Raw genomic sequence first — 20054 nt, 5'->3', positions numbered from 1 at the left:
TCAACTGCATGTAGCAGAATGCGTGTATCTGCTTCCTCATGAACAGCCTGCAGTTGGGAAACATCAAAGTCAGCTGTAGATGCCACTTTTTTAGGGTCAGGAAATCCCCCACTAATCACAATTTCCCAACTAGGGCTGCCAAAAACGATTATTTTTATAGTCGACTAATCACCGATTATTTTTTATGATTAGTCGACTAATCGGATCATACGTTAATTGAATATAAAACACAGTTTATCACAATAGAATGCAGCTGCTATTATACAACCAACATTAGATTTCAGCTATATGCTAACTAAAAATAAAAACAATTAAAATCATAGTTCATTAAACCTTTAATGAAATATGCAGCTTGTTGTAACAGACAATTATTTTACTGTTTAGCATAAAGTGTAAACAACTGTGTAAAATAAGGATAAGGCACTGGCATTTATGAAACATCTCAACCGTGAGGTTGTTTGAACTATTATGAAAAAAAAGTATATTAATAAAAAATGCCTCTCTGTCCAGATATTGTGTACATTACCGTACACAGGGCAGCGGTCTGCACAGATCTGATTGGCAGAGGAGAGCGTTTGGTGATTTTACACCACACATGACTGATCTGTGAGTTTACTGCACCGAAAAGCACTGAAAACAGAAGCCACTGTCAGAATGAAATCCTTCTCTGTAGTTTATCGGTTTGGGACGGCATTTGTGACAACGTCTGGGTCCGGATCCGGATCGCGGTCCGCCTATTAGTGACCTCTGTTTTAAAGCCATCAAGATGAGTAAGTTAAGTACTAAGTTAACGCTCTGTTTACGCTAATTTTAGCAGCTAAATAGCAATTTAGCTTCTTCGTCATTTAATCAGCCACAACATGCCTCCTTTTCAGGTGCTCGTGCATCGCGGTTGTGCTGCCGAGGAAGGCAAGTTCTTCATTGCAGATATTGCATTGCACGCGTTTCACTTTTATTTTCTTGGTGATCCCACACTTTTGAGTTCTGTAGCGGGGTAGCCATGAAACCAGAGCCTGTCTTTATAATGTCCTGAGATGTCGTCCACTACCTACCCCGGTTTCCACTACTGCGCATGTGCGTCCAGGACAGAAAGGCAGTCGCAGCAGTTTGGAGAGAAAAACAAAGAAAAAAAAAAAAAACGACTAATCGACTATTAAATTAGTTGTCGACTATTTTAATAGTCGACATAATCGTGACTAGTCGACTAATCGTGGCAGCCCTATTCCCAACCATACTGATGAATCTCAAGCTCCTCTGACAGGAAATGGGTCAGGTTGGCTTTGTTTTCATCCAGGTCAATAAAAGTATTCCAGTCAGCAGGTACCTTCACATTCCTTCTGACAATGGTCCAAATCTTTAGTTGTGTCATGCTGCGTTTTGCTCTAGCTCTATTCTTTATTGAGTTTTGTTTGAATTGATCGAACAATAGGTCAACTCTTGTGATCCCACCATGTAGATGACCACTGACTTTATGCATGAAAATGTCAACGTACTCTCCAAATGTTGATGCATCAGGAAGTTTTCCTGATGCTCTCACCAGGGCCATCCCATCAATTATAGTGCACGTGCTCACAGGAGATGAAGTATGGTCGGTTACCATTGCACCAGCTTGTAGTATGGTGGCAAGGTCAGCTTTGCTGGTTGGTCTGAGCAACAGATCTGCTGTGGCAAGAGAGAGAGAGGTACTGGACATAGTTCTTTTTGAAGGAGCTCATTAATGTTGACCTTTTTACCGCTGTCCATGGATACAATTATGCAACAGGCTTCACACATTTGGATTTTTCAAGTTTCTTATCTTTGCTGTAGTACCAATCTGAGAATGTTTTGGGGGTTCTCTTGGTCAGGCTACTGTGAAAGTTAAAACTCATTGTGCTCAATCGTTTTGTCAAACTCTGCAAGGAGATCTTGAACCTTTTCTGCTTTCAGCACAAGCTCTTCATAGCATACTGCAGCAGTTTCAATTTCATCACATCGTTTGTGTTCTGAGATTGCAGAAAAGTTGGCCACAGCATTCTCCAAAGGGCTTCAAAGGCTTCAAAAGTTTGTGTGCACAGGCTACACGATTCCATCCTTTCCCCTTCATGATTTGGAGAGGTGCTGACCAATAAGCTTTGAGAAGATCATCTGCACATGAAATCCACCCAATTGTTGTAGACAATTGGAAATAAGTGAGATGTTGTTGTTGTTGTTGTAGACAATTAGAAATGAGTGAAACTAATCAATGAATTCTTGTGAAAACACCTTCTGCGATGATCTCCATTAAATCTTTTTCTTCAAGCTTCATAGCACAGATGTGATAACAAAACAGTGCCCCTGTGGAGCAATACTCCTTTGGCATGCTTATTATTAATTTTATCAAAGGTTATATTTGCACATAAGATGGATTATATTGGAAGTATGTTCAAGAGTACAGCAGGGGTTAAGAAGAAGAGGAAACACTAAATCTCATTATCCAAGCTGACAACCAGACTAGATTACATCCCTAGGGGTCAAATAATAATATTATATAGGTTGTCAGCTTGTACCCTGAGATGTCCGCATCAGTTACAATGTCAGTTTTGGCCCCCCGACTATATAACTCTGTACTTCAGTGGAGTGACTTTAATGCTCCTTAATACCTGACTGATAGAATTCATACATAAGCAGCACCGGATTATAAGGAGCTCTGATGATTTTTGGGAAAATTTGATGTCTCGCCTATAGGTCTTATCAGTTCACAGCTGTAATCTTTCTGGAAAAATTTAGAGAGCACTTAAAAATGATGAATTTCTTTGATTTTACGGAATTGAAAACCTCTGGAATATAATCAAGAGGAAGATGGATGATCACAAACCATCAAACCACCAAACTGAACTGCTTGAATTGATTTTTGCACCAGGAGTAAAGCAGCATAAAGTTATCCAAAAGCAGTGTGTAAGACTGGTGGAGGAGAACATGACGCCAAGATGAAACTGATTAAAAAACAGGATTATTCCAACAAATATTGATTTCTGAACTCAGAACTGAACTCTTTTTTGTTATTTCAGCCATTTCTAATTTTCTGCAAATAAATGCTCTAAATGAGAATATTTTTATTTGTAATTTGGGAGAAATGTTGTCTGTAGTTTATAGAATAAAACAACAATGTTCATTTTACTCAAACATAAACCTATAAATAGCAAAATCAGAGAAACTGATTCAGAAACTGAAGCGGTCTATTTAATTTTTTTCTTCCAGATCTGTATAAAGTGATAAAGCTTTATAGTAAATGACTCAGTAAACTGCTGCAGGTGTGGAGCTGAGGGTCGGAGTCCAGCGCTGTGTCTTTATTTCTCTGCTCTGCTGCAGCTGCAAGAGCTGGAACATTAACGGATGAGTAAATTCAGGTGTTTGAGCAAAAAACATTATTAAACTAGGCTGGAACTGTCTCTCCTGGGGAGATTATCCAACTCCTGCCACAGTCACACTACCATCTGTGAGCAACATTACATTCATTTCAATAGGATTCGGCAAACAAAAAACAAAGTATTACTGGTGCATCTCAAAAAATTTAAATATCATTGAAAATTATGGCTCACAGCCAATGAAAACCCAACAATCAGTGTCTCAGAAAATTACAGTATTATTATATAAGACCAATCGGTACTTTTGGCAGTGTGGCCAGTGTCCAGCCAAGTCCTGCTGGAAAATGAAATCCGCATCTCCAAACCATCACTGATTGGTGGAAACTTCACACTAGACCTCGAGCAGTTTGGACTGTGTGTCTCTCCACTCTTCCTCCAGACTCTGCTCCCTTGATTTACTTTAAATGAAATGTAAAATTTACTGATGATCAGTGATGGTTTGGAGAGACATGTCTGTCATCTGCTGGTGTTGATCCACTGTGTTTTATTATCAAGTCTAAAGTCAGTGCAGTTTTGTTTTCCCACAAAATCTTACAGCACTTTATATCTTACAGCTTCCCTCTGCTGAAAACAACTTTTATGGAGATGAGGATTTCATTTTCCAGCAGGACTTGGCACACTGCCCACACTGCCAAAATTACCAATTGTTCTTATAAGGTTCAAAATTGTTTTGAGACACTATAGTTTCACATTTTCAACCAAATTACTGAAATAAACTTACTTTATACTGTAAAGTACTCATAGCTAACTACACAAAAAGCCTTTTTACGAGCCATGTAACTTTTACTTTATCCTTAAAAAAATAAAAACTACTTCAACTACTTTTTGCACCAGGACTGTAATAAGCATAAGATCACCCAAAAGCAGCGTGTAAGACTGGTGGAGGAGAGCATGATGCCAAGACACTTTAAAGTTGCAATTAAAAATATCACGGATATTCCACCAAATATTAATTTATGAATGATTAAAACTTAAGTATTATTGTTTCTCAATGAATTACTATGTGTTTTATGTATGTTTTATGTGTTTTTTATGTGTGTTTCAGGCACTTGGCTTCATCCAGGTCCGACGGGAACACGCAGAGACGGAGACGGTACCTCAGAACCAAAACCTTTGGACAAATTAATCTCGTTCCTACTGACTTTATAACCAAACAGACGTTACTGCTACAGAGATACAGTATCAGTTCAAAGTTCAAAGCACAGATTGGTTAAAACAAGGCAATATTTCTCAGTATTTTATAAGAAGAAGCAGAATCAGAAGGAGATGAACTCGAGAGGGATGTGGGTGATGCTTCCTGCAGGCGCAGCTTGGGGCCGGAGCGACGGGGCACTCGACCCGCTGACGAACCTGCCACTCTTCTACCCGGCACACGGTGCCCGCCTCGTGCCAGGAGGGTAATAACTGCAGAGAGTGGCAGGGCGGGAGGGGTGGAGCCTGGCTGAAGAGTTGATGAGACTCTGGAACTAAAGTAGAATATGATTGGACGATTGAAAAACGATTGGAATTTAAAGCGATTGGTCTCGGATTGGACTGGACTCGGACTCGACTCTTTTATTCGAGAGATTTAACGCGTACGCAGAAGGGAATGTGTTCTGTTTGTTTTTTACATAACGCAAAATCTACGTTTATCTATGTTTAATTTAATTGCGTTTGCGCGTCTTGATAGAAAGTTCAGAACTACGTTCTTTACGCTGTTCTTACGTTGTTCTTTACGTTGTTCTTTTACATTGTTCATTCACTGTTTGCGTCGACTGTCTCGTTGTTCTAGCTCAGAACTACTGAACTACTGGTTTTGGATTCTTGTTGCCTCAACTCAAATACAGGTCCTCGAAGCAATTTTGCAAAGCAGTATTATATATATATTTATATATATTTATATACAAGGTTTGGACAATGAAACTGAAACACCTGTCATCATTTTAGTGTGGGATTTTAGGTTTCATGGCTAAATTGGAGCAGCCTGGTGTTCAATCTTCATTAACTGCACATTGCACCAGTAAGAGCAGAGTGTGAAGGTTCAATTAGCAGGGTAAGAGCACAGTTCTGCTCTAAATATTGCAATGCACACAACATTATGGGAGACATACCAGAGTTCAAAAGAGGACAAATTGTTGGTGCACGTCTTGCTGGAGCATCTGTGACCAAGACAGCAAGTCTTTGTGATGCATCAAGAGCCACGGTATCCAGGGTAATGTCAGCATACCACCAAGAAGGACCAACCACATCCAACAGGATTAACTGTGGACGCTGTAAGAGGAAGCTGTCTGAAAGGGATGTTCGGGTGCTAACCCGGATTGTATCCAAAAAACATTAAACCACGGCTGATCAAATCATGCAGAATTCAATGTGCACCTCAACTCTCCTGTTTCCACCAGAACTGTCCGTCACCACAATCAATTATTGTGCTCTAAAACCAGGTGTTTCAGTTTCATTCTCCAACCCCTGTACATATATATATATATATATATATAAAACACACATCCTGAGCCTGGCAGCCATGTTGCTTTTTGACGGTCAGTGAGTGTATAACACTTTATATTATTTTTTTTCTGATTTTAGGACCTTACGGCACTTAAATGTTACGTCCAGTGTTCCAGAGCGGACATTACGTTGTAAATAATTTACTTTACGAACAGTCATAGGCTTCAGAACCAAGTGGCATTAAAAAGTCTAGCGTTAAAACTCAACAAGATCAAGCAATGTAACTCTACTGTATTTATAATTCATATTCCAGTGTTAAAGTAAAGAGAGGCTGAAGAAGAACAATTTACTAAGACGTCCACACGTCGGCGAATAAGGTATAAGACCACGCACATGCTCAGAGAGGGGCACTCAGATATATAACAGCAGGGTAGAGTTTAGCGTTCAGAACAGGGATTCGGCATTTCGTCTCAATCTGTTAAACATGGTGGCGGTGGGGCTCTTTTTGAAACCCTTTTTTTTTACATCCCAGCTGGTTGGGATTTCATCACAGCATCAAAAAACGGTAAAAAATGATTCAGTCTTTTCTCACGAAAGTGTTTTTTTCTGACATTTCCAGACAAATATTTCAGTTGCCAAATATTTAATGCATCCCTATTTAGATTTGCTAGATTTAAAGATTAATACAGTTTAATAAGATTAATAAGTTCAGTGTTCAGGACAGGGATTCAACATTTTGTCTCATTCTGTTAAACATGGTGGTGGTGGAGCTCGATTTAAATCACTTCAGTACTACTATTGATGCAACAATATGAATATATCCCACATTAATAAAACATTACAACATTAATCTGAAAGCTAAATATCAAAATATGACATTTTTTCACTGTAGTATTAATTAAACTAAATATATTAATATATATATATGTATATATTTAGTTTCTCTTTTCAAAGAAAAAGTTAAATTTTTTAAAGATTATTTCCCTACTGATTTTGATCAGAAAAATTGTTCAGTCTTTTTTCACAAAAGTGTTTTTTCTGACACATTCGAACATATAACTTCAGTTGCCAAATATATATTTCATCCCTATTAAATACTTATTAATTTGTGCTAGATTTAAAGATGAATACAGAGTTCGGTGTTCAGGACAGGAATTCAGCACTTCGTCTCATTCTGTTAAACATGGTGGTGGAGGAGCTTGATTAAAATCACTTTAATACTACTATTGATTATATAATATGGGATATGAAAGTATCCCATATTTTTTGGCCTAAACCCAACAAAATAAAACATTAATCTGAAGGCTGAATACCAAAATTTGCCACTTTTTCACTATTGCACAACTTGAATAGGATGTTTCTTTTGCTTTTCAAAGAAAAAGTAGTTACAATTAAAAAAAAATAATAATTAATGATTTTGAGCACATCGAGCACATTTTTTACTGCCCAAAAAATCTTTTTTTCACTAATTAATCAGTTAGTCAATTGCCTAAGCGCTTTTGTGCCATTTTTAGACAAATAATTTGTCTAAAATAAATATTTGGTTGCCAAATATTTAGTGCATCCCTGCTGGTTGTGATTTCATCACATTAACAAAAATCTGTAAAAATTATTCATTTTTTTCACACAAAAAGTGCTTTTTTGCCATTTTTCGGAGTGTTTATAACAAGGATTCAGTACTTTTCCTCATTCTGTTAAACATGGTGGCGGTGGAGCTTGATTAAAATCAGTTCATTCATTAATCTGAAAAGGCTGAATAAAAAAATTTGCCACTTTTTTCACAATTGTCTTAATTAAATAGGCTGCATATGTTTATTTTGCTTTTCAAAGAACCATCTTTGAACATCACCATCATAAAAAAACACTTATTTAGCAAAACATTGAAAATATTTTTTTTTTTATGTATCGTCTTCATCACATTAGGAAAAGACAATAAATATGAATCTCAAAACTAATTTCAACCATTTTTATAGATACTTTTAACATTAAATTGGGCCAAATTGACCCCATTGCAGCATTATAGTTTCAATCGCTTATTAGCATACAAAACAGACAACATTATACCTTTATTGATCTCATTATGAGTTTAGTGCTCATGAGGCTTCATGAGGCTTCATTAAAATCAAACCTCCGTGCATCCAACCAGCCTTAAAGTCAGTCTTCACACTGTACTCCAACCATACTCCACCACACGGCTACCAGAATGAAGACGTTAGCCCGTAAGAGTCTCAGCTGGTGAGGATCGGGAGATTTCTCTGAACTCGTATCCACCTGGGCAGAGCTTTCATCTCACCCTCACAAATCTCCACAGCTCCACCTGAATTTCACACCACCCTGGAGCTCCTGAGAGCTTCGTTTAACAACGCTCCTCACAAAGACACTGTTCCAGAAGGCTACAGAGCGACATGAGAGTGAGTGAAAACAAAACCGCCGCCACGGCGTAGAGAGACGTCTGAGGCAACACTAAAATCCTGCACAGCCCAAACTCCATACCCCATACACCTAAACGATTATACACAATTACACGCCTCTACCATCAGAAACCAGGAGATATGAGGATGAAATCTTATCTGTAGGTTGAGATGAGGCTAAAAATCCCAACAAACGTAGTGCAGAATATCACCATCGTCTCAATGTTGAGTCAAATTAACCTTACCTAGAGAATGTCTGGAGTTGTAGAGGTTTAAAATGTTCTTTCCTTCAGTTCAATTTCATAAAATCAATTAAATTAATATCTGGAGTTTTAGAGCATCCTAATGTTCCTCTTGTTCTTTCCTTTTGGATAGGATTAATTTGACTCAACGTTGAGACGGTAACCATGTTCTGCACGACGTTTGTAACATTATCCAGAAGGAAGGAACAAGAGAAAGATTAGAAAGCTCTTAAACTCCAGAAATAAATTTGATTGATTTTATGAAATTGAACTCTAAAATCATGTAATTTGAACCAGATCTAAGCTGTGAAATCCTCCAAAAACCCAACAAACGTAGTGCAGAATATCTTTATCTTCTCAACGTTGAGTCAAATTAACAATATCCTGAAGGAAGTACCAGGAGGAAGATTAGAAAGCTCTAAAACTCCAGATATTAATTCGATTCATTTTATGAAATTGAACTAAAGGAAAAAACATTAGGAACCTCTACAACTCCAGAGCATCGCTATCATCTCAGAGTGACTCTAGCTCTAAACTCTGGGTTTTTGTAGTTTGAACCCGGCCTAAGCTGTCAAATCCTTCAAAAACCCAACACACGTAGTGCAGAACATCGTTATCGTCTCAACGTTGAGTCAAATTAACCTTATACTGATGGTGGAGTGACTCTAGCTCTAATCTCAACCTACAGATGAAGACCTACCTCTCGGTTTCAGCCTCGTATCTCTGGGTTTTTGTAGTCTAAACCTGGCCTAAGCTGTCAAATCCTCCGAAAACCCAACAAACGTAGCGCAGAACATCGTTTACATCTCAACGTTGAGTCAAATTAACATTATCCAGAAGGAAGGAACAGGAGGAACATTAGGAACCTCTACATCTCCAGATATTAATTTGATTTTATACAATTTTAACTAACATCGTGTAGTGTAAACCTGGCCTAAGTGTCGAAATATTCCAAAAACCCAACAAACGTAGTGCAAAATATGTTTTTCATCTCAACGCTGAGTCAAATTAACATTATCCAGAAGGAAGGAACATGAGGAACATTAGGAACCTCTACAACTCCAGACATTAATTGAATTGATTTTATGAAATTGAACTAAAGGAAAAAACATTAAAACCTCTACAACACCAGAACATCTTTATCTTTATCTTTATACATATTTTATGAAATTGAATCTAAAATCGTGTAGTTTGAACTTGGCCTAAACTGCAAGAACCCAACAAACGTAGTGTAGAACATGGTTATCGTCTCAACGCTGAGTCAAATTAACATTATCCAGAAGGAAGGAACATGAGGAACATTAGGAAGCGCTGATTGATTGATTTTATGAAATCATGTAGTTTGAACCCGGCCTAAGCTGCGAAATCCTTCAAAAAAACAACAAATGTAGTGCAGAATATCATTAAATTGGTTTCAAACTACAAAAACCCAGAGATACGAGGCTGAAACCAAGATGTATCACTTCATCTGTAGTTTGAGATCAGAGCTCGATCCAATCCACATTCAGAATATCGTTAATTTGACTCAACATTGAGACGATAATGATGTTCTTCACCACGTTTGTTGGGTTTTTTAAGGATTTTGCAGCTTAGGCCAGGTTGAAACTACACAATTTTAGGTTACATTTTATAAAATCCTATTAAAATCTGGAATTGTAGAGGTGTTTAATGTTCCTCCTGTTCCTTCCTTTTGAATTATGTTAATTTGACTCAACGTTGAGACGATAACAATGTTCTGCACTAAGTTTGTTGGGTTTTTGGAGGATTTTGCAACTTAAGCTGGTTTCAAACTACTAAAACCCAGAGATACGAGGCTGAAACTGAGATATAGCACTTCGTCTGTAGATTGAGATCAGAGCTAGATCCAATCCACATTCAGAATATCTTTAATTCGACTCAACGCTGAGACAATAACGATGTTCTTCACCACGTTTGGTGGGTTTTTGGAGAAGTAGTGGGAACCTGGCATTAGGTTAAAGTGAGTTAAAGATCAGTCAATCTAGATATGTAGTATGTAATATGTAATCAGCTGGGTATTGATTGGTTGGTTGCAGCAGGCCCTTGCCGGTTATTTCTGAGCACTCTCTCTCTATATATATAAATACTGTAAATGTGATGGTCTTAGGCATATTTTTGCACCTGTCTGCCTTTAACCCATTAGCACAGGAGTATTTGCATTGCTGGTGCACATTATTTTCGGTTTATTTGTTTGTTTTTTGTTGTTTTATTTGCTGTATATGAATATGACGGTAGCACAGAGGCTGGTACAGCATGCACTGACTGCGAGTTGCCTCCCTACACTGTAATAATGACATTGGAAATGAGCTAACGTCGCTAACGTTGCTAACGTCGCCCCGTAACGAAGTTATTACTTACGAACAAATTGATGTGTGTACGATGTCTTGCTTTTCGCAAGGCAAATTCAACGATTCATACGAAACAAACAGAAAAAAAGCTCCGGAAAACTGGATTTTGGGTTTTCTCGTTAAAAGACGCTGCAAGGAAGGCGCTTATTGCAGCGATCCATCTCAGCCCAAGTCATTATTTTGCACAGCGGCACCCAGTTTCCTGCCAGGAACCTCCTTATTCTGTACATTGTAAAAAAAAATGCTGTGTGTTCCTTTTTCTTTCTTTTTTTTTTGTATTTATCCTATACTGAAATATTTATTTATTGTATTTATTTTGCATTTATAAAATGTCCTGAAGTATTCACACCAACTCAGATCTCAATTCTCACACTTTAAACCACGTATTCCAGAAAGACGTTTCCAGAAAGTAGAATATATATAAGTTTATAAGATTTTTCAGATCAAGCAGAAGTCAGTGAGAGCCACAACAAACATGATAAAGGCAAATATCCTTAAAGAAATAATAGTTTAATAACAATAAATAAATAAATAAACTAAATTAATCAAGTTTTCTTCTTAAGTTTTAGTTTTGCACTGGAGCTCAAGGCAAATTACAAAATAACTGAAATTTAAAAGGGGAAATGTGGTTAAACATCCAATAAATATTATCTATACAGATATGAATCCGATCTTTCAAACCACTACAGGACATGATCTCAGACAAACTTCAGAAGGTGGTCTGAGACAAACTCCAAACTTTTAATCACACAACTTCAGGAGATGGTCTAAAACAAACTTCAGAGATTCATTTAAAATAGATAAAAATCTGATCTCTCAAACCACTTCAGGAGGTCGTCAGAGATGCATTTATAACGGAAACAATTTCAATCACTCAAACTACTTCAGGACATGGTCTGAGACAAACTTCAGGAGGTGATCTCAGACACACTTATTTTTTTTTAAAAAAACAACCTCAGAATGTGGTCTGAGCTGCATTTAAAACAGATAAAATAAAACTCAAACCATTTAAGGACATGGTCTTAAGTCCTATCCGGATGGGATTCATTTCTCAGGGGGGCGTCTGTAAAAATTTCACAATAAATCTCTTGCAATTGAAAAAACAGGAGGAACAGTGAGTTTTTAGGCTTTCTCAGTCACATGACATCATGTTCAGTAGCTCCTCCATTTCCACTCGCTGTTGTGTTTTTAACGTGGATCTCTGTGGAAACTCCCAAGCTCCAAAGTGTAATTACGGTGCGCAGCAGTGGACAAATATCTATTTTATTAAACTTGAGGAGACGAAACTCAGAGATGTGCGTCCGAACGGGACTAAAATTACCGGAGGAGCACGGAGTTCAGAGAAAAACAGTAGATAATTCAGCCTGTAATTTTCTCAGAGGACGTCTGAGAAAAACACCTACATGATCGTTCTGGACGGGAATAAAATCACATAGGATAAAAACCCCCATAAAAGAGAAAATTACCCAGAACCCCCTGAGATACTAATCCTGTCTGGATAGGGCTTAAGATAAATTTAAAGAGGTGGTCTGAGACACATTTAAAAAATAAAAAATCTGATCACAGCGATGTAGCTCCAGCTCAAAACTACAGAAACTATTGGGAAGCCCAACAGGATCCCAGTTTTTGACACACCTTAAATTCAGTGTTTATTCATTATATTAAAATGTTCTGTATTGTAGATTAATACTAAAGTCATACAAACTATGAAGAAAAACATATGGCATTATATAGTAACAAAAAGTGTTAAACAAACTGGAACTCAGGCTTTCAGTTAACAGCTGTGCTGAACTCATCAAGAGTTAATTACTTGAATTTCTTGTCTCTTAATAAAGTGTTTGAGAGCATCAGTTAAAGTAAAGTAGTGAAGAGCTAGAGCAAGAACTACTCAACTAAGTAAAGAAAAATACTTTATTTATTATTACTTTATATAATTAATTAAGAAATAATGGTCATTCTATAAGAAAGTACATTTGAAGAACTTTCAAAGTTTCCTCAAGTGCAGTTGGGGAAAAAAGACCATCAAAAACGCTATGATGATGGAACTGGCACTCATCTGGACTGCTTCAGAAAATGAAAAGCAAAGTTTTTTATTTTGTTTGTTTAACACTTTGGAAAAAATTAAAAGACCACAGTTTCTGAATCAGTTTCTCTGATTTTGCTATTTATAGGTTTATGTTTGATTATATTCCAGAGGTTTTTTATGTGGTAAAATCAAAGAAACTCATCATTTTTAAGTGCTCTCTTATTTTTATCCATGTTTTTATGATGAACTTCTCCTTTAAGACCCTGCAGCTCTTGACGTTTCCACATTCCTGAGTTTCTAGTATGAAAACATAAGTAATGCCAAATCATTATAAAACCATTAATACATTAAATTACTGAAATAAAATAGTGGTGTGTTCACTGACATTTCCTACAAATACACAAATATAATACAACCCGTCACTGAGACTGAGTACCCTCACATACTGCTCTTACTGTTTCAGTTTCCATTTACACACTTACACACACCCTTACACACCCTTACACACTCTTACACACCCTTACACACTCTTACACACTCTTACACACCCTTACACACTCTTACACACACTTACACACTCTTACACACTCTTACATGCCCTTACACACACACTCGCGCCTCTAAATCTCTTCAGTTTGAAACACAAAGCGAAGCATTTCTGCATGTTACTCTTGTAAATGTTCTTTTTTTCTCCATGCCTCATTTCAGAAGAGAAAGAGATTCAAAACGACAGAAAACAATAAACATTTCAAAAGCTCTGATTCTGACTCGTCTCTCAGTTTATGATCAGTATAACGTTTTCTGAATGTTACAGGTTGATTTAGAACATTTAATCTGTCAATGTTCTTAGAATATTTGTATTTATTTAATATTCTTAAAAAGTTTTAATAGTTCAGAAATCAATATTTGGTGGAATAACCCTGGTTGTTTTTTAATCACAGTTTTTATGCATCTTGGCATCATGTTCTCCTCCACCAGTCTTACACACTGCTTTTGGATAACGTTATGCTGCTTTACTCCTGGTGTAAAAATTCAAGCAGTTCAGTTTGGTTTGATGGTTTGTGATCATCCATCTTCCTCTTGATTATATTCCAGAGGTTTTCAATTTAATAAAATCAAAGAAAATTAATTTGTCAATGTTCTTAGATTTAACGATTTTAAACATTCTGCATAAATGTGTGGAATGTTAGTTTTAACGTTTCCATAATGTTTTTAAGGGTTTGTCTAGTTGGGACGCTATGTGAGAAACGTTCTAATAATGTTGTGATGCAAACATTCAAAATAAATCTAATTGTCTAATTTTAATGCAATAATTTCTACATAATTACCACATTTCTTTAAAATAAAGACTTTCTTGAGAGAAAATCAAATTAATTAGTGGACTTGCTTTTAAACATTGTACACTGTATATTTAAACCAGTACATATTTTGAATAGTTATATATATTTAACCAGCTCCTCCCAGTGGTGTATAATAATGACATTGCATTTGGTTTGTATTTGGTTTGTAAGCGCTGCATCGTTTCTAGGTTACCTATATGTGGCAGAGTAATACATGGAGAGCTTCGGTTACAGTGCATTACCGGCTGATAACGGCATTTATAGAACTCCTCTCAGCCAATCACATTGCACGATCAGAACTAACTGTGGTATAATTCACTGTAATATCTGTAATTCCTCAAGATACTCGTGATGCTGAGCTCTTAAGCGAGGGGTTGTATCCTGCAGAAGAAAATGATTGTTGTTTATAATAAATCAGGCGATCTCTGAGTATTACCACTCTTTTATTTCCTGTCCTCCACGCAGCAGGAGCTTCAGGAAGACAGATGTGTTCCAGACTTGACCTTTCCTCCTTAACGGTAGCGCTGATTTAATCACAGCGGCGGCCATTGTGCCGTTTCCAATGCCGTGGTGAAGTGGAGGAAGGAGGGGGGCGGGGACGTCCTGCTCCATAAAGCACTGGGTTATCTCAGATTAAGCTTCTGAAGGACGGAGGACATCGTGATGAAGGACGTTAAAGCTTTTAATGCTCCTCAAGCAAAGCTGTATAATATTAATAACCTTCACCCAGATCCTTCCAGGATCGAGTGGATCGGGTACTGCTGAACTGCTTGAATTTCTGCACCAGGAGTAAAGCAGCATAAAGTTATCCAAAAGCAGTGTGTAAGACTGGTGGAGGAGAACATGATGCCAAGATGCATGAAAACTGGGATTAAAAAACAGGGTTATTCCACCAAATATTGATTTCTGAACTCTTAAAACTTTATGAATATGAACTTTTTGTTTTCTTTGCATTATTTGAGGTCTGAAAGCTCTGCATCTTTTTTGTTATTTTAGACATTTCTCATTTTCTGTAAATAAATGCTCTAAATGACTATTTTGAATATTTTTATTTGGAATTTGGGAGAAATTGTGTCCATAGTTTATAGAATAAAACAACAATGTTCATTTTACTCAAACCCAAAAGTAACCTCTGAGACCCTTTAAGGGTTTTGCAGCCATTATGAGTAATATATTAGTGGTATTTTGCAATTTTGTGACCTCAGGAATTGAAACTCTGACTTTGACTGTTTCAGACCTCAAATAATGCAAAGAAAACAAGTTCATATTCATAAAGTTTTAAGAGTTCAGAAATAATCAATATTTGGTGGAATAACCCTAATCCCAGTTTTCATGCATCTTGGCATCATGTTCTCCTCCTCCACCAGTCTTACACACTGCTTTTGGATAACTTTATGCTGCTTTACTCCTGGTGTAAAAATTCAAGCAGTTCAGTTTGGTGGTTTGATGGTTTGTGATCATCCATCTTCCTCTTGATTATAATCCAGAGGTTTTCAATTCGGTAAAATCAAAGAAACTCGTCATTTTCAGGTGACCTCTTATTTTTTTCCAGAGTTTTACACCCTTTCAATTTCCTCACTTTCCCCATTCTCCTGTATAAAATGTTCTTTTAAAGTCTTCTTTTAGGTAGTGTACCTCCTGGTGAGAGATCGGCTTCTAGACATGTCCCTACGTCCAGCAATGCAGAATTTCAATTTATGAGGTCACTATTAATGCAGAATTTGTGTGCCTGAAACATGCAAACTGCATGCCAAGAACTAACTATATTCTAACTATTGTATTACTGGACATTTTGCATTAAAATTGAGTTTGTAAAAAAGAAAAGTTTGCATTGCTAGTCATAGTAGCATGTCTAGCACTCCTCTAAAATCCTCTTAGAACATTTTATACATAGGCCAGTAGGGGAAGAACTTGTACACCCTCTTAATTTCCTTACTATTCTCCATCAGCAGCCAGAGTCCGAGAGAGAGACTACAGACTCTCCATCAGCATCCGGAGTCTGAGAGAGAGAGAGAGAGAGAGAGAGAGTACATTAGGTCATGCTGCTGTTTCTCCATCAGCAGCCGGAGTCTGAGAGAGAGAGAGAGAGAGAGAGAGAGAGAGAGTACAGTAGGTCATGCTGCCTCTCCATCAGCATCCGGAGTCTGAGAGAGAGAGAGAGAGAGAGAGAGAGAGAGAGAGAGAGAGTACAGTAGGTCATGCTGCTGTTTCTCCATCAGCAGCCAGAGTCTGAGAGAGAGAGAGAGAGAGAGAGAGAGTACAGTAGGTCATGCTGCTGTTTCTCCATCAGCAGCCGGAGTCTGAGAGAGAGAGAGAGTACAGTAGGTCATGCTGCTGTTTCTCCATCAGCAGCCAAAGTTTGAGAGAGAGAGAGAGAGAGAGAGTACAGAAATTTTACACCCTCCTCTTGATTTCCTCACTTTCCCCACAGCCCTGTATAATTGGGTAGTGTACCTCCTGGTGAGAGACCCCATGTATTGAACTACTGGAAATTTTGTATTAAAATTGATCTTATAAAATGAAATTTAGCATCGCTGGTCATCTCATTATTTTTGAGACCCCTCAGGCTACGATAAAAAATCTCAACAATAAACGCAACTGCAGTCGAACGGCAAACATTTGCTAGCGAATGCAGTCAAGACGTTCCCCATAACGCGTGTGAGAGGACTAAAGGTGTGATTTTTCTGCACCTCCAGCCGCTCTCTCGCTGTGAGAGGAGATGACCGTTGTTCTGAGGCACCGTGCCGCCTCGCCTCGCCTCACCGGCCTTTACCACGACTGTATTAACCGGAGTGAAGAGCCTTATTACACCACATCTTATCAAACGCTGGAGAAACGATCCGGCTGAGTCTGTTTTTTGGGGTAAAGAGGAGATTAATCTGATTTGTGGGATGTTTTTTTGAGAGCGATTTGAGGAGAAGAGCTGATAACATAAAAGAGCTGGGAAGATTTTCTCTATTAAACTCTAAAGATTCTAAAGATTCTAAAGGGTTTTGCTGCTTTTTGGCTTTTTATGAGCAGAAAAACAGATCTTAAGCTAAAGCTTTACTCATTGTCTGTGGGCGTTTTCACACCTGTACTTGGTTTTCTGGTCTTAATCACTTGCTTCAGTTACGAGCGCCACCATTACTCCTGGCGCCGGCTGCTACGCTATGCAGAGTCTATGTATATATATGTCTATGTTATTATCAGTACAGTGATGGCGGCGCTCTGAGCTAAAGCTAGTGTTAAAGGATGTAATCAGTGTTTTTTAATAAGCTTCCTGTGAACTTTTTAACTTTTTAAGTTATTAATGCCTCGTTTTAAATGTCAGGGCTCTCCAGATTCTAGTAAGGAGGTGTGGAGCTACTTTGAGCTGGATAACGGTGTAAAAAGCGTTTTTTTAGGACTAAATATGCCCCGATACAGAGTTCTGGTCAGAAAGCACAAAGTTGCTGTATCTCAGAAAGCTGCGGGAGAACGCAGGTGGGCAATTCAACTAGTACTTAGTTCTCCTTTAAACTTTACTTTGTCTCAAAATGCCTTAAATCCACCCTAAAGGTCTTAAAAATGCTACTTTTAAATGCTGCTTTTAACATCATGCATTTTGCAATTTACAAACTCTGTATTTAGTTCAGATAAAATGCAGAATCGATGAAATCATCAGTTTTTGTATTAAACTTGCCACCTGGGATTTTGGAACAAGCCGCTTGGGGCGATGGTTGTATTATACTTAGTAACCAGGGTTTTGGTACGAGTGGCTTAGACTGAATCCCACTTTACACTTAGTGGGGAGTTGTCAAATGCAGCTTGGGTCGATTCCTGTATTCTACTGAGTAACCAGGGTGTTGGCACAAGTAGCTCGGGCCAATTGTTAGATTATACTTGGCAACCGGGGTGTTGGCACAAGCGGCTTGGGCCAATTATCGCATTATTATTACAAGCAGCTTATGCCAACTGTCTTATTATACTCTGCAACCGGGGTGTTGGCACTTGTGGCTCGGGCCAATTGATGCATTATTCTTGACATACTTGGGTTTTGTTTTGAGCTAATTGTTGTATTATTCTCAGCAGTCTTGGGTGTTGGCTTGGGTCAATTATCGCATTATTCTTAGCAACCAGGGAACTGGCACATGAGGCTCGGGCCGATTTTCATTTTATACTCAGCAACCAGGGTGTTGTCTCTCGCAGCTTGGGCCAATTGATGCATTAAACTTGGCATACTTGGATTTTGGCTTGGGCCAATTGTTATATTATCCTCAGTAATTGGGGTGTCAGCATGGCTTGAGCCTATTACAGAACTGATAATATTGGTTTGTCGAAAGAGCTCACAAAAGACTGTAAATACAGTATTATATTGGTGTTCTGTCCATTTTATCATTTTATTATTATGAAAAAGGTCTGAATTGTGTCTGTGAGTGGTACATTTAATTTCCCCCATATCTGCAGAGACCCTGTTCATGCAGAGGGTATTGTTCTTTAGCGTCTGCAGCTGCACTTAATTGTGTAACTAGGATCTTCAGGGCCTCAGAGCAAAATTACTAAATAAATAAATAAATAAAAATATAATGACCCAATATCTGCATTACTTTCAGCTAAAAACACAATTACAGTGAAATGGGCTTGTTTTCTTAGACATCAGTGGCTGGAATAATCCTACCTGCCAGCTGTTATTAAGGCGAGGAGGCGCTTAGCCAAGAATTACAGAGAAAATTATTCATGAGATTCATTTCTTTGTCCAGTGAATTTCTAATGCATTTAAACCCGTCCTCAAAAAAACAGAGCTGCACCCAAAAGGAAGTGTGGGATCATAATTCTATTCAAAATGATGATAAATATCCAGAAGTCCGATCCCGATCAGCTTGCACAATGCGCACCATGATGCTCATCGCTATCTTACACCCCACCAACAGTCTATTTTTACACATTCTACCTGCCTGGTTTAAACAGCAGCAGAGCTTCTGAATATACAGTTAGGGCCATATATATTTGGACACTGACACAAATTTTGTCTTTTTACCTGTTTACTGAAACATATTCAAGTTAAAGTTATATAATGTACATGGGCATAAAGTCCAGACATTCAGCTTTTATTTGAGGGTATTCACGTTAAAATTGGATGAAGGGTTTAGAAGTTTTAGCTCCTTAACATGTGCCACCCTGTTTTTAAAGGGACCAAAAGTAATTGGACAATTGACTGCAAGGCTATTTCATGGACAGGTGTGGGCAATCCCGTCATTATGTTGTTCTCAATTAAGCAGATAAAAGGCCTGAAGTTGATTTAATGTGTGGTGCTTGCATTTGGAAGGTCAAAGGAGCTCTCCATGCAGGTGAAACAAGCCATCCTTAAGCTGCAAAAACAGAAAAAAAAATCTGAGAAATTGCTACAATATTAGGAGTGGCAAAATCTACAGTTTGGTACATCCCGAGAAAGAAAAAAAAGGACTGGTGAACTCATCAATGCAAAAAGACCTGGGCGCCCACGGAAGACAACAGTGGTTGATGATCAGAATAATCTCCATGGTGAAGAGAAACCCCTTCACAACAGCCAACCAAGTGAACAACACTCTCCAGGAGGTAGGCATATCAATATCCAAATCTACCATAAAGAGAAGACTGCATGAAAGTAGGTACAGAGGGTTCACTGCACGGTGCAAGCCACTCATAAGCCTCAAGAATAAAAAGGCTAGACTGGACTTTGTTAAAAAAAACATCTAAAAAAAGCCAGCACAGTTCTGGAAGAACATTCTTTGGACAAATGAAACCAAGATCAACCTCTACCAGAATGATGGAAAGAGAAAAGTATGGTGAAGGAGTGGTACAGCTCATGATCCAAGGCATACCACATGATCTGTAAAACACGGTGGAGGCAGTGTGATGGCT

General features: G+C 37.9%; 1 protein-coding gene across 4 annotated transcripts in view; it reads left to right on the top strand.

The window, feature by feature from the left end:
• Positions 1-13613, top strand: part of b3gat1a (beta-1,3-glucuronyltransferase 1 (glucuronosyltransferase P) a) — a 176339-nt gene extending 162726 nt beyond the window's left edge. For 3 of the 4 annotated variants that reach the window (XM_049483776.1, XM_022664949.2, XM_049483775.1), the window contains one exon: positions 4429-13613. The gene's annotated coding sequence lies outside the window, so the exon portion shown is untranslated. Of the gene's footprint in view, positions 1-3216; positions 3366-4428 lie in introns of all 4 variants that reach the window. The other variant, XR_007440781.1, reaches the window with a different exon arrangement.
• The last annotated feature ends 6441 nt before the right edge of the window (positions 13614-20054 follow it).

The sequence above is a fragment of the Astyanax mexicanus genome, chromosome 9, assembly GCF_023375975.1.
Source record: "Astyanax mexicanus isolate ESR-SI-001 chromosome 9, AstMex3_surface, whole genome shotgun sequence".
NCBI classification, from domain to species: domain Eukaryota; kingdom Metazoa; phylum Chordata; class Actinopteri; order Characiformes; family Acestrorhamphidae; genus Astyanax; species Astyanax mexicanus.
Note: the sequence above shows the minus strand (reverse complement) of the source record. Positions and strands in the feature narration are given on the sequence as shown.